At 48.0% G+C, this 14,170-nt stretch overlaps 1 protein-coding gene across 10 annotated transcripts in view; it reads left to right on the top strand.

The window, feature by feature from the left end:
* Positions 1-11,324: 11,324 nt before the first annotated feature.
* The window catches only part of NCOA1 (nuclear receptor coactivator 1), a 280,613-nt gene continuing 277,767 nt past the window's right edge, over positions 11,325-14,170 (top strand). For all 10 annotated transcript variants that reach the window (XM_019483798.2, XM_019483805.2, XM_019483804.2 and 7 more), the window contains exon 1: positions 11,325-11,449. The gene's annotated coding sequence lies outside the window, so the exon portion shown is untranslated. The remainder of the gene's footprint in view (positions 11,450-14,170) is intronic.

Below are 14,170 nucleotides of genomic sequence, written 5' to 3'. Positions count from 1 at the left end.
GAGTGCTGCTGCTTTGTTGGAGGACTGTAATACTGGATAGCAAAGGCTGGGACACAAGCCTAGGGCTACAAGGTGCAAGGCTCAGAGCCTGCAAGGGTGAGACCAGGGGCCAAGGAGCACAAAATCTGCAAGGCCAAGATTGGAGATGGGGACTGAGATACTGTGGTCCTGGTACCGTGGACCCCAGGTGGAGGAATCCAGCCAGAACAAAGTGGGCCAGGGCCAGGGTGCCTCAACCCAGGCAAGGGCCCTATACCCAAATCCCCCTGCCCTCTGCGGGCACCATCCCTGTCTAACCACAACATCAAGGTATGGCAGGAGAGATAACAAGGTAAGACCCAAAGAAGTCAGAAGGGGCAACTGGGTGGGGGTCTAGGTGGCAGGCAACATCACCACCACATTGCTGGGCATACTACACCTGGCCATCAAACCTAGTCCCCCATGTGCACAGACAACAATTTACCCGGAAATTCCCCCAAATCATCACTTTACAACCTCACACACAGCAACATGCTGATCCACAGGCTTAACTCAGAGCACATTAATAGCTTTATTGAAGTCAGTAGTAGGCAATGGGGTGAAAGGCAGGGTATCATCATGCCTAAAACCTAAAGGCATCTTAAATACACGTGCTCCAGGGTTGGGGTGGGAGTGGCTGGTCTTTCGAGCTGCTCTAATTAAAACACCTACAGTGTCTTGTGTATTCAGCACTTTACATTTCAAAATGGTGGCAGGAGTGCTTTAACTAAAGCTCATTCAGCAAGCATGGTTAAAATGCCCCACTGCCATTTTGAAACATGAGGATGCTGAATACACAAGATGCTGGAACGTTCTGATTAATCTGAGTCTGGTCTGACACGGCCTAATGAGAACGTGTCGGAGCACATGTAAAAGCACCCTAAGGTAAATAAAGAACAATAATAAAGAGTCAGTATTCAACCTGGCAAAAAGGTTAATAGTAGCATGCCTCAAAGTCCTACAATATGTCCTGTGTTTGATACATGTATTATATTCACATTAAAAAATGAAAGAGGGGCAAGCAACAAGAGAAAAATTTGCAGACGATATGAAAGCTATTTGGTTTAGTCAAGTCCAATGAAAGCTGTCACACACTTGAGAGGAGCCCAACAGAATTAAATAAATGGGCAGCTGAAGCTCAGTGTTGACAAATGCAAAGTAAGGTATGCTGGAAGGAAAACTTTGAATGATTCACTCTCCTTCCTGGATTCCAAAGAAACTGTTTCAGATTAGGAAAGCGAGCTGCGCAGTTCTGTGGACTGATCAACAAAAACCTCTGCTCGGTGAACAACTGTGCTCAACGAGAAAGCAAACAAGAACGTAGGATGCATAAGGAATGGGACGTACGATGCCACAAAAGATCCTACAATGCTATTATATGAACCAGAAGTTCATCCTCTTGAGGAATACTGCAGGCAGCACCGTTCCTCCCACCTCAGATAGGATACTGCATGATTCAAGCTGATTCCGAGAACCGTCATGAAAAGACTTCCCCCGAAAAGACTGAGAAAGCAGACAGGTAAGAAGTGATGCGACACCAATAGAGCGATGCAGAGAAGGTAAACGGAGAATGTGTTTATTCACCCTGTCTCACAGCACAAGAACAAGGGGGCGCGATGAAACAGAGTGGTAAGGAAGGAAAAAGTGATCGACCGCTTTTTCCACAGCATACGCAGCTCTACTGCGGAGCTCGCTGCTTTGGGGTGTCATTGTGAAGCATTCAGAGAGATTTCTAGTGGAAAAGGACATTTATACAGCTAACAAGAATGTCTAGGATTGTAGTAGTGGACATTCACAAAAATGACAGGCGGGTGATTAAAAACTTTGGGGTTTAAAACTCTCTCTAAGTAGTATGGATTAGGGTAAGACCCTCCTGAAGGGCAAATTCTCCTACGGTTGCCCACTGCAGTTTTGCAGGCATCAGAAGTCAGGCTGGCGACTGTCGCAAGAGAGATCACTGGCTTAGCCAGCCCCCAGGTCTGACGAGGGTGGAGACCCATTTGTTCTAAATGGGGTGAATCGCATGCAAGGACCTGCTTATGTGCTTGGTAGAGTCAGGGCTGCGGGCCTTTTCAGATTGGCACCGATCATACTCACCCTTCAAATGCTGGTAAGAAAAGAAATTCATTGAGCAAGTCTATACCAGTGTGAAAGCGTGGCACTCTTTACGTACAGATGAGCGTGCAGCCCACAATCCCCACCTGCATGGGAGAGGGCATAACTTGATTTTATTCCTCATTCGGTACCTCACCTCTCCAGTGAGACTGCCCAAAGGGGCCAAGTATGTCTACTGTACTGCCGTTGAACTTGCAGGCAGACAGTCAACTCTTTTTTTCCCCATGCAAAACCAAACCACAGCCTCCTGAGCCCCTACAACCTGCCAGAAAGGAGCTGTGATCCTTTAGTATTCTCCCAGTCATCTAGGTCACACCTCCACTTCTAACTGAACAACATGGTTGTCAGGTTTTAAAAATATATTTAAAAATATCCCTTACCTCTGTAATTATTAATAACTGAGATTACTGGAAAATAATGTAAAAACCCAAACATTTGTGCTTTGCTTGTACTTTTCCTTTAATTCAAGGTAGACAGAAAAATAAAGCAGTTAATTTCCCCATTCACTTGCAATCATTTTCAGCTTACTTTAAAATGGTTTTTAATTGGCTCCACTTTCTGTTTCATACACTAATATAATGCCACAATGCCTGGGTTCAAAGCAGCACAGCAAAACGCTTCAAATGCCAAAAAAATGAACTCTAATAGAATTTTTTTAAGATATATTTTTAAATGTCATGAAACATTTTCATCAACATTTAGGTTTTGTAAACTTATTTAAAATATTAAATCTAGATTTTGAAACTCAACTGCCTGACAGAGTCCCTTTCAAATTAAACTTTTAAAAGCAATCCTAACTGAATCATTTTTTAATCTCTTAAGTGCCCAGTTCTGCAAATGCATTGGTACCTACCCACAGCAGTGAATATTCCACCTGATAGTAATGTTTTTCCAAGATCTAGGTCTACTCATTATAGGAAATACCATGGCTATGCAATTTTGAAATCAACAAAATGTTTGCCGGTGTGCAGGTCTACCAGTTTAGATAGACTTGCAGGATTGGGGTTTATAACCAAGAGTACTGACAGCATTTGCCCCGATACGAGAAACTTCCTGGAGTAAGGACTGTGTCATTAATCTCTATGCATAAGGGCAAGCTTACTTACGGTGATAAAAAAAAAGGTCTGAACAATAGCAACAACAGTGATGACTATTGTTACATGAGTAACTGTAAATATGTAAAAACTAAAAAAGCTCAGATTGGCACTATTAACAGAAGAATGGTAGGAAAATAAGGCTTCCTCTGGTTTTGATTCTTGGCCTATTGCCATGTGCCTTTATTAATCAAAATCATTAATTAACGAGAAAACTTCACCCTGTCACTTTGCATAGATGTCCCCCTTTTGATTCAGGGTGTTGTCAGATTAGGTAGAGCGTTGCGAATCAACATCTGAGTATTTAATCTGTTGTTCAAATGTCTGTACTCTGATAGAGAAGACATGATTACGGAGAGCTGGCATGTTTTAATTTAATTCAATACAATTTTAATGAATTTCTTATTCCGTTAAATAGAAATGTGACAACAGACTGCAGAAAGCACACACTGTAGTTGTGTGAGGGCCAATAAAGTGACAAGAGCCATTTGTGTGGTTTAAGATGGCTTTGCAAGTGACTTGTAACATAGCCACAGACACTGGGAAGCCTTTGAAACTGAACTTATAGCCTGTCGGCTTCCTGTAGGACATAAAGTCTTTTCTTTCTAATTGTTTATAATTTGCTCTCTGCTGCTCTTGCTGCTGCTAGAGGTTGCCCTGCGTTGAGCTGGGTTTGATACCATAAAAAGTCAGGGCCGAATCTGAAGTGGCTGTTTGGTACTTATAGCTTGCTTGGAAAGCAGGGGAAAAATGCATTCAGGGGCCTTTAGAACTACAGCAAATGGCTCCATCGCGAAAATCATAGCAGGATTATTGATCATATACACTTGCCCTTGCATTTACTATAAAATAGGTCACAGAAATGGGATGCTGTCTCTTTAAATATTGTTCCAGTGCTGATCCTGGATTATGATTAGGTTACGTAACTCGCTTATGCGCTGTTTTTCATCAAGACTTCCAAGGAGCAAATGCTTCCAGGTTAGTTGAAGGCACGAGAGGGCGCTGTGCTTGATGACTCAATAGCTGGTGAGGGCCAGGACTCCAACACGCAGTTTTATGAACGCTGTAACAACCATCTTAGTAAAGGATTTATTTGAATGCAGACAGCTACTTTCCTGTAAACCATGCAAGCCCTAAAAATCTTCAGCACTGCCAACTGCTTGCATGAATTATCACAGGATAAGTAGATGTCTGAATGTAAAACAACTAATTAACCTTAATGGAATTATACATTAATCTTGGCTAAAGCATATTCAGAAAATTGCAAAAAATAAAGTGTACATAAAAGATGTTAAATCAATGCATTAAAAGCATTTTTCTCTTGACTCCAAATTACGTGTGTTAAGTGCATCTTCTGCTAAGTAACAGCCCAAACCGTGATACTTTTTGGTGGCCTCAAAAGCTAGCAACACTAATTGTCAATTAAAAATAAAAGGCTGATGTATGTAGCTTTTGATTAGGATAAGAACAGGGCCAATAGCTGGTGGCCAAATTGTGTATGTACCTTACTGCAGAATAAGATTGTGGGGTTTTTTTTAAAGGTTTTACAACCCAATCTAAGATTTAGGGCCTAATCCTGAGAGGGAAGCGAACAGGAACAGATGATTAACTTCCCCGCCAGAGCTGCTCAGCACTTTGCAGAATTAAGCTCAACCACAAAAAGTATGTAGGGCTTTTAGGAAGTCACATTCACCCTCCTGTGAAATGGCTGCAATGCTACTAACATTGCAATGATGCTCACTTACACCAAGGTAGGATGTGGCCTGATGTCTTTAAAGACCCTCCCCTGGGAATTCTCCACAAACACTTGGAGGTAGCGAGTAGACCCGCAAGGAGCTCTGCTGCTTCCCCGACAGAAATGAAGTCTGAAAATGGTCTCTCCACTCCAGCAAAGCATATGAAACACTGGGTGCAATAGAGGGGCTTTCACTGAAAACAGAAAATTCAGAAGATTTGGCGTCTATCCTGAGATTCACTTACCACCTGCTCCGTGACCTTGGGTAAACCACTTTACCTCTTGGTGCCTCAGTTTCCCCTACAACTAAAAAACCGATAATACTACTGACCCAGCTTTATGCAGTACATTGAGATCCTCAGATTAAATGCATATTGTACCACCCAAGTATTTATTATTTTTAGGTCACCTGCAAATTCAAACAGTTGACAGGTAATGTCAAATCAGACCCACCAACTCCGTGGGAGTTGTCCTCATTTTCAGTCTACTTCTAGGTAGTTTTAAAACTATTTCATTTTTATGATGGATTTTTTTTCCCCCACCATATGTATTTCAATGAGACATTTAAAATCTTGCTCATAATTCCTTCTGAAGCCTCATTCATTCAAACTGTCACAGCCTGACAGCTCTGTAATGTTCTTAAAAATGGCATTGTTTATACCCTCATTCCATTTAAAAATTAACTTGCAGATTCAAGTAATAAAAATGACTTTATGCTTCTCCAGTGTGAGTGCCACTGAAAACCTGAGCGTCCTTTTTCTCTGAGATTGGTCCATACATTATTTTTCTGGGCAAAAACTCATATGCTAATATAAAACTCTGTGGTTCTACTGTATCTGGAGAATTTAAGCATTTTCTGCCCTGGATGGAGTGGAGTGGCGGGGGTGCGACCTGAGGAGGCAGCGGAGAGCTGAAAAGTCAGGAAAGCCATTTCATGGGGCTTCCACCCCGACTCTTTCCACAAAGCATGTCACCCACTTACGCCGTCAATTCACAGAATAGTGACACACAGTAGCAGGCAAACAGGAATTTATATGATCAGATTTCAGGAGCCATAAATCTGCTGCAGTTAAAGGCAAAGCAGAAGCATTGCACTTGTAGGCTAAGTACAGACAGTCAACAAGCCTGAGGCTGAATCGATTCAGTCATCTCAGGTTAGTCTAAACTGTGCAGATTGAACCGATAAGCAAATGAACAGACATTCGCTTTTGATTCCAGAAATGCAGCCACATGCCTGCAGGGTCCTAGACCAGGAGCTGGGGAGCGCTAGAGCACGCCTCCCTGCTTGGCTGGAGCAGACAGCTTGGGCCGAGGCTAGCCCACCCACCCTGTGAGGGGAGGGTTTGTGAGGGAGGTGCAAAGCACCCTGGGGGACTATGAGTTCACTTGAGCCTGGAGGGGCTCTGGGACAGAAGTTCAATAAACCGATTTAACCTAAATCAGTTAAGTCTGATACTACATCCATCCAGGTTTATCTTAAACCGGTTTCAGCCATTTTGAAAGCGTTTATGTGCGCTAAACTTCTGTTGTGTTCCAGATTTGAACCGTTTTCTGATCACTTGACTAGTTTATGTGTCATTTCTGTTCCTAGCCATAATGGACTTTGTGGCTTGTGAGGTGGGGAAGAGAATCTGGCAGGGGTTTGTTATAGGGGCATTATCTCACATAACCACTTTTCCCCCCATCATCTGATCTCAGTGCTGCTTGTTCCATGCATTTCCATGCCCCCTACCCCGCTACGCTGCACAAGGGGAGCCTTTTCTTTTAATGCCAAGTAATCCATACCACACTAACCAGAAAAAGCAAATATGTGCAACGATGCCTCTAAATACACCTGCAGCCAAAAATATTTAACTAAATTCAAAATAATGGATAAAACAAAGTTTCTGTTGAGTTTAGAACAAGAAAAATAACTGTCTCTCTGCCTAGCAGACAAGGGGTTCATTTGTGCTCGGATGACTATTTCTCATAATTCAGGCAGTCCTAATGAGGCAGGCTGTGGAATGCAAACCAATCGGTTTCACCAGCTAGCCAGAAACACTGTAAAGGTAAGCTGCCTGAGAGCCGGGTAGATGTTTTACAGGATGATGGGGTCTAGGTCAAGTTATTACAGGGCTGAATGTGTAAGCTAGATTGGAGTTTTTCCAGTTTTGATTTATTTTTTTTTTTTTGGCCCAGTTGTTCTGTTGTGGTTAGTACACTCTGAACACCCTGAGGAATAAAAAGCCCTAAGGAGGAACACAAGTTACCTGAAGCTCTTGTCTGACTTGCAGTATTCAACCTGTCGAATATATTTTACCTGCTGACATGCTGGGTGTTGTGGGATTTCACAGTTCCACCGACACGATGAATAATGTAAGATGATGAAGAGTGAACGTGATAAAATCATTAGGCGAATAATAAGTGTAACTGCTCAATCTGTGGCAACTTGTACAGAAGTCCTTGCTGCTGAAGGCTAACAGGGTCAACTGTGGGTCTCATTATGTAAGGTGTTGTGGATGGGCTGAAAAACTTGTCAGGTGTTGTGCCACGTTCATACAAGGTGGCAGCATTTTCTGCCCCTGTTCAGGACTTAGATGATGTGAAGTTTATTGTGAGACATCTGATTGTCCAGAAGAACCTGGATAATACTAGGACCAATGGTATCTCTTAAGTTGACCTCAAAGCCTAATGGGGGAAACCGATCCTGGCAAGTGACTCAACACAATGCAAGCAATCTAGACGTGGTAGGACTTACTGAACAAGTCTGTCAGTGGTTTTCAGACTCGAGGCACCCCAGATAGACTTGAGGCACCCCTCAGAAGATGCCAGCTCTTAGTTTTCACTCTTTTGTTTGCTTACAGAAGAATAATAAAAGCAGTCTTTCTGTTGCAAAGACCTCAGAGAGCCAATGGCTTTCTATTGGACATTTCTGGGTTTCTCTCCCGAATCGTGTTTGCATACCTAGCATGGCGTGGCATCTTGCAGCACCCTGGAAAGGAGCTTACGGCTGAGAACCACGGACTCTAGACGGTGGGGAGAAATAATGAGGCTGATGGTCAGCTCTTCTCCTCAGATACTGAGGCAGCTAATCCTGGACATCTGCAGGTCAACAGATGATGCTCCTGGGACCTCTTGAGCACATATTAACATTTTTTAGAAGCAGGGCACTGGCTGCGGTGGTTCCCTGGCTTTCTCTGTGGCAGGTTATGGTGCTAGGTCTGTTGCATCAGGTTTGCCGGTAGTTTTATGTAGAGTTTATATTATAGTTTGTATGGGATGGTTGGAGAGGAATGATCATGCCTCAGGCACCAGGGGGTTGTGACTTCTGTAAAGGACAGGACTAGGAGCAACAGCCTCAAGCTGCAGCAGGGAAAATTGAGGCTGGCGATAAGGAGGAACTTTCTGACTCTGAAGGCGGTCAACAGGCTGTCCAGAGAGGTGGTACATTTTCCATCCTGGTAAGTTTTCAAAAGCGGGTTGGGCAGACGCCTGGGTGGGATGGGCTAGTCAGGGCTGATCCTGTCTTGAGCAAGATGCCAGATTAGATAACCTTGTGAGGTCCCTTCCAGCCTTGCTTTCATGTGATCCATTTGGACCATGGTGGGACTGCCTGGGATGGCTTAGGGACACTCTTGCCTTGAGCCGGGGGCTGGACCAAATGACCCCGTGAAATCCCTTCCAGCCCGACTTCCCCATGATCCATTTGGGATTGTGCTGCCTCGCTATGCCTCACCTCCTGGCCGGCTCACGTTCCACATAGAAATCATGGAGTAGCGGGGCTGGAAGGGCATCTAGTTCAACCCCTGCCTCAGGCAACATCAGAGGCCAAACCATCCCATAGAAATCTGATGCCTTGCAAGAAACACAGCTCCTGGAGACATATTGGGGGAAGGATGTATGATACTTTCTCACTGGGAAAGGGTTGAAGCACTGGAATGGGCTCCCCAGAGAGGTGGTGGGGTCTCCATCCTTGGAGGTTGTTGAGACCCAGCTCAACAAAGCCTTGGCTGGGATGATGTAGTTTGGGCTAGTACTGGGGTTGCACTAGATGTGACCTCTTGAGCTCCCTCCCGACCCTCATTGGCTACGATTTGATATCAAGGATAACACGAGTGCTCTTCACACACAGTTCACACACGCCGCGAGCCCACAACAGGGAGGAAAAAGCTGGTCAACACGGTCCGAAAGCAGCTCTAGACCGTCATCACTGAACCAGAACCAGCCACAGGGCAAATCCAGTGTTGCCAACTCTCACGGTTGTTGGCTAGGGTGGCCATCATGGAGGACAGTCCGGTTGTCCTCTGTCCTGTATCAATACGAAACTGGATGCCTTTATGTCCTTAATTTTTCTCTTGAAGAGAGGAAAATCGTCTCAGGTTAGACAACTGATATGAAACCGGATGCTATTTTTCTCTTGAAGAGAAAAATAGAGGACATAAAGGAGTTGGGTTTCGTATCAGGAAAGAAAGCTAAGTTTTCCACATTATGATTGTTGGTGTTGTTCTTACAGTCTATGCTTTGGGGATGCAAAAAGCTTAGCCCTTTCTTATATATATATATATATATTTGTGTGGCAACTGTCAATCCTCCCGGATCATGGTGTATGCACGAGGGTCACCCAGACCTTCGATGCATATGCTTGGGCAGGAATTTTGCAGTGGGGGGGAGTGGAGGCTGCCCAGATCTGTCTTCCTCCCTTTGGGCCACTGAGACAAAATCCAAAGTCCAGATGTTTGCGGCCTCCATGGCAGTAGCTGTATCAGTGTCTGGGAACCCAACCCAGGTCGCCTGTGTGGTAGACGAGGAGTCTACCACTGAACCACAGGGAACTCCCTATGTCTGTCTATATATATATAAATATATATAAAAGAAAGCTAAGTTGGCGCTGTTCTTGAAGTCTATGCTTTAGGGATGTGAAACGCTTAGCTCTTTCTTTCATATATAAAAATATATAGAAAAGAAAGCTACATTTTCCACATCACGCTTGTTGGTGTTCTTCTTAAAGTCTACGTTTTGGGGCTGCAAAAAGCATAGCTTTTTCTTTCACATGTATAATATAAATATATATATATATATATATATATATGTATAAAGGAAAGAGCTAAGTTTTCCACATCACAGCTTTGGGCATTGTTTTTAAAAGTCTACGTTTTGGGGATGTGAAAAGCTTAGCTCTTTCTTTCACATATAGACATGAACGCCGTGTGCCCCTGGAGGCTGGGGTGGGGGCACGGCGGCGGCAGGAACGTGGTGGCAGAAAGTGGGGAGCTCCTGCAGGCGGCGGTGGTGGTGGCAGGAACATGGTGGTGGGAAGCAGGTGCCCCCGCAGGTGGTGGCAGGAACGTGGCGGCAGGAAGCGGAGACCTCTTCCAGGTGGCAGTGGGAACGTGGCGGTGGGGATCTCCCGCAGGCGGTGGTGGCAGCGGTGGCAGGAACGTGGTGGCGGGAAGCAGGGAGCCCTCGCAGGCGGTGGCGGGAACGTGGCGGCGGGGATCTCCCGCAGGCGGTGGCGGCGGCAGTGGCAGGACCGTGGCAGTGGCAGGAATGTAGTGGTGGGATCATGGCGGCGGGGAGCTCCCGAGGTGGCGGCGGCGGCAGCAGGAATGTGGTGGTGGGAAGCAGGTGCCCCCGCAGGTGGTGGCAGGAACGTGGCGGCAGGAAGCGGAGACCTCTTCCAGGTGGCAGTGGGAACGTGGCGGTGGGGATCTCCCGCAGGCGGTGGTGGCAGCGGTGGCAGGAACGTGGTGGCGGGAAGCAGGGAGCCCTCGCAGGCGGTGGCGGGAACGTGGCGGCGGGGATCTCCCGCAGGCGGTGGCGGCGGCGGTGGCAGGACCGTGGCAGTGGCAGGAATGTAGTGGTGGGATCATGGCGGCGGGGAGCTCCCGAGGTGGCGGCGGCGGCAGCAGGAATGTGGTGGTGGGAAGCAGGTGCCCCCGCAGGTGGTGGCAGGAACGTGGCGGCAGGAAGCGGAGACCTCTTCCAGGTGGCAGTGGGAACGTGGCGGCGGGGATCTCCCACAGGCGGTGGCGGCGGCGGTGGCAGGACTGTGGTGGTGGGAACGTGGCGGCGGGGAGCTCCCGAGGTGGCGGCGGCGGCGACGGCAGGACCGTGGTGGTGGGAAGCGGGGACGCGGTGACCTCTCCCCATGCCCCCACGCGTGGCGAGGGCCCACACTCGTGCGTCCCCTGGAGGCGCGCAGGGCTGCAGGCCGCCCTCGCGGGCCAAGATGGCGGCGTTGGCGTTGGCGGCGGCGTTGGGAGCGGCGCGGGGGGTGGGGGCGGGGCGGGAGGGCGGAGGCAAGATGGCGGCGGAGGCGGAGGAGGCCGCGGCCCGCCCCCCGCTCCGCCCTCCCGTCCCGCAGCCGAGCCCCGCCGCCGCCGCTGCCGCTGCCGCCGGAGCCCGGGGCCCCGGGCGCCCAGCAGCCCCGCCGCGCGGCAGCCGGGGCCCCAGTCCTCGCCGCTCCGCCCGCTCGTCCACCCACCCTCCCCGAGGCGCCGCCGCGCAGGTGAGTGCGGCTGGGCCTGGGGCCCGGCGCCGGCAGGATCGGGCCCCGCGCTGGCCCGGGGGGGCGGGGGGCGCCGGGGCCTCCCCCGCACCTGCCGCCGGTCTGTGCTGCGGGTGTCAGGGGCGATGGAGGCCCCTCAGGGGCGCAAAGTTGAGGAGAAAAGTCCCGGCGGGTCTCGGCGGCGCGGCCCCCCGGGTGTCGGGGCAGCGAGGGGGGCTCGCCGGCACCCCCGGGCGCGTCCCCTTCCCCAGGACAGCCCTTTGTTCGCGCCGCGCATCTCCTCGGCCCCTGCGACCCCACACCGATTTATTATTCATTTATTTCTGAACATGTCAAATGTCCCCGGGGGGGGGGGACGGGGGACGGCGGCGGCGCGTCACGGGGATGGCCCCGAGGGATCGGGTCGCTCCTCGTGTGGCTGGCGCCGAAGCGTCCGGCTGCGTCGTAGCGCGGGGGGGATTTGGGAAGGGGCGTCCCGCCCGGCCGCGGCGGAGTTGTCGCCCGAAATTTCTTTCCCGAATCCTCCTCGAGTTGTGGGTAGGTGTCAGGGGCAACCCGCGGTACCGCTGTTGTCTTCACGCCACGCGCCGAAATCCCCTGCTTTCGTACGTGCGCGGCGACCTTTGAGCAGCTGAGAATCGGGTCGTGACACTTGTGATCTATATATTTTTTTTTTTTTCTTTCCTTGAATTATACTGCAAAAATAAAAACCGGGTGGTGGCGGCAGTGCGTGCGGAGGGGGCGGTTTATAAACCCAAACGCCGGTCCTGAAAAGTTCAGTCAGTGCGCGGCACGTATTCCCTTCGCGAGGCTCGGGGAGAAAGACGGCCGTAGCGAAGCACGGGAGGACCGGGAGCTTGCACGGAGTAAACGCTCGTGACAAAGTTTTTGCTTTCCTGACGGTAATGCTTTGCCAGGGTCCGGCTCTCCTCGCCCGGTTTCGGCTCCGTCGTATTTTTCAGTTTGCTGCCATCTTACGCGAAGGTTTAAATGCCTGTGACAGCTCTTTCTTTGACAGGGGAAATGATGAAAACAATTGCCCGTAATTTCTCCAGCATGTGTAGGCCTCTGTCTCGCTGCAGCAGCGGGAGGAAAAGAGGCGAAGGCAAAACCACGCGTTTGCAGAGCCGCTAAGCAACTTGTTCGGTACGCGAAAGGACTTCTGGCACGGTTTCCGACGATAATTAGCGTTCGCGTTGTCCCTTGAAGCAAACGGCTATTGATCCTACATTTTTTTTGGAGAGCAGTCATAGATAAAGTAGCTGATTCGGCATGGGTAGGCATGGCTGACATGATATCATCTCAAGTTATTTGCTGAAGATGGATGCGTGTCGTTTGTCTGCCGTTTGAGACCGCGCTGCCGAATTATACGATGGCACGGGTTTTACTTTCCAAACACATTCACTTCATGAGAAACCAACTTGGAGTTTGAGTACTGATTATTCAGACCTTTGCTTCTTAGTCATTACATTTTGACTTGGATATTAGTGTATGGGTTTTTCCCCCATTGCTTGCCCGCTGCTGTAACATAGATATTCACAACTTCATGACTAATTATGTGAATTAGTCATAACAACTTTCATTTCCAATTTATTGGAATAATACTACTATTATTTATAAAATGGCCTATTGCTTAGACTTCTGTGGTCTCTTTGCACTGCTTTTGCGAGCAGGTTTCCTGAGATCGACGCTTTGTTGGTCGTTAATGTGCCTGAGCGTTACGGGATTGTCAGAAGTTAAGGGGTGAGCAATTGCTACCGAAAATATCATAGTCGCTGACATAATAGTTTGCCAGTTGAAAACACAGATTTTTTTTCTTTTCTTTGTATAGGGAAACTATTTATATTACAAGTTGTGCTTGTTTCACTTGGTTTCCTTGAAGCAATGATGCTTATCTCTTTCATCGAAAGAGGAGGAATAATGCATCTTTTAAAGTCTACATAGATGTATCTAAAATCTTTTAAAACTAGGCTGAAATGCTCTTTTTCAAGGAGAAAATCAGGAAGGCTCAAAGTACCAGGTAAACATTAAATCGGGCATGCCTAAAAGGGAGCTGCAGCCTGGAGTCTAGTGTATCTTGTGGTTACCACCTCTGCGCAATAACTTCTAATTGTTGGCGGATTCAAACAGGCAATTCCTACTAGTGGTTTTTTGTTCGCTGTTTCTATTATTGCAGTGCCGAGAAGCCCTAAGTCATGGACCGGGACTCCACTGCGCTAGAGGCCCTATAACAACAAAAAGGAAGCCCTTGTCTTGCATTTTATACCTAGATTGTAAGCTCAGGGGACGACAGATGGATGCAGAGCGGAGCCCAAGGGAACAGACCATATTGATCACCCCGATAGGTAGCAGTCCTAGACCATCAGCTGCTGAATTCAGGTTGTTGGGTTTTCTTTTCTTCTCTTTCTTTTTTTCCATAGGCCTCACAGCAGAAAGCTTTAATGGCTTATCAAGAAACTAATTGACACTGAGATGAATTCAGAGCAACTATAAAATTTTAAGGCCTGGTCTCAATGAGAGTTGCATCTGTTTAAAGGTATAACTTTGGGTACTTTGGTATTGGTTTAAATCTGTCTCCTGGGCACGTGAGCCAGCTGGACCCAAGCCAGGTTTGAACGGCTACAACTTTGTGTGGATGTGCCTGTGTCATTTAGCCAGGAGCTCTGTGCGTGCGTGTGTGGACAAGCTTTTTAAAATGCTTCGACATCTTTAAGTCCTGGC

Source organism: Alligator mississippiensis, chromosome 1, assembly GCF_030867095.1.
Source record: "Alligator mississippiensis isolate rAllMis1 chromosome 1, rAllMis1, whole genome shotgun sequence".
In the NCBI taxonomy this organism is placed as follows: Eukaryota; Metazoa; Chordata; order Crocodylia; family Alligatoridae; genus Alligator; species Alligator mississippiensis.
This window is presented reverse-complemented; position numbering and strand designations above follow the sequence as displayed.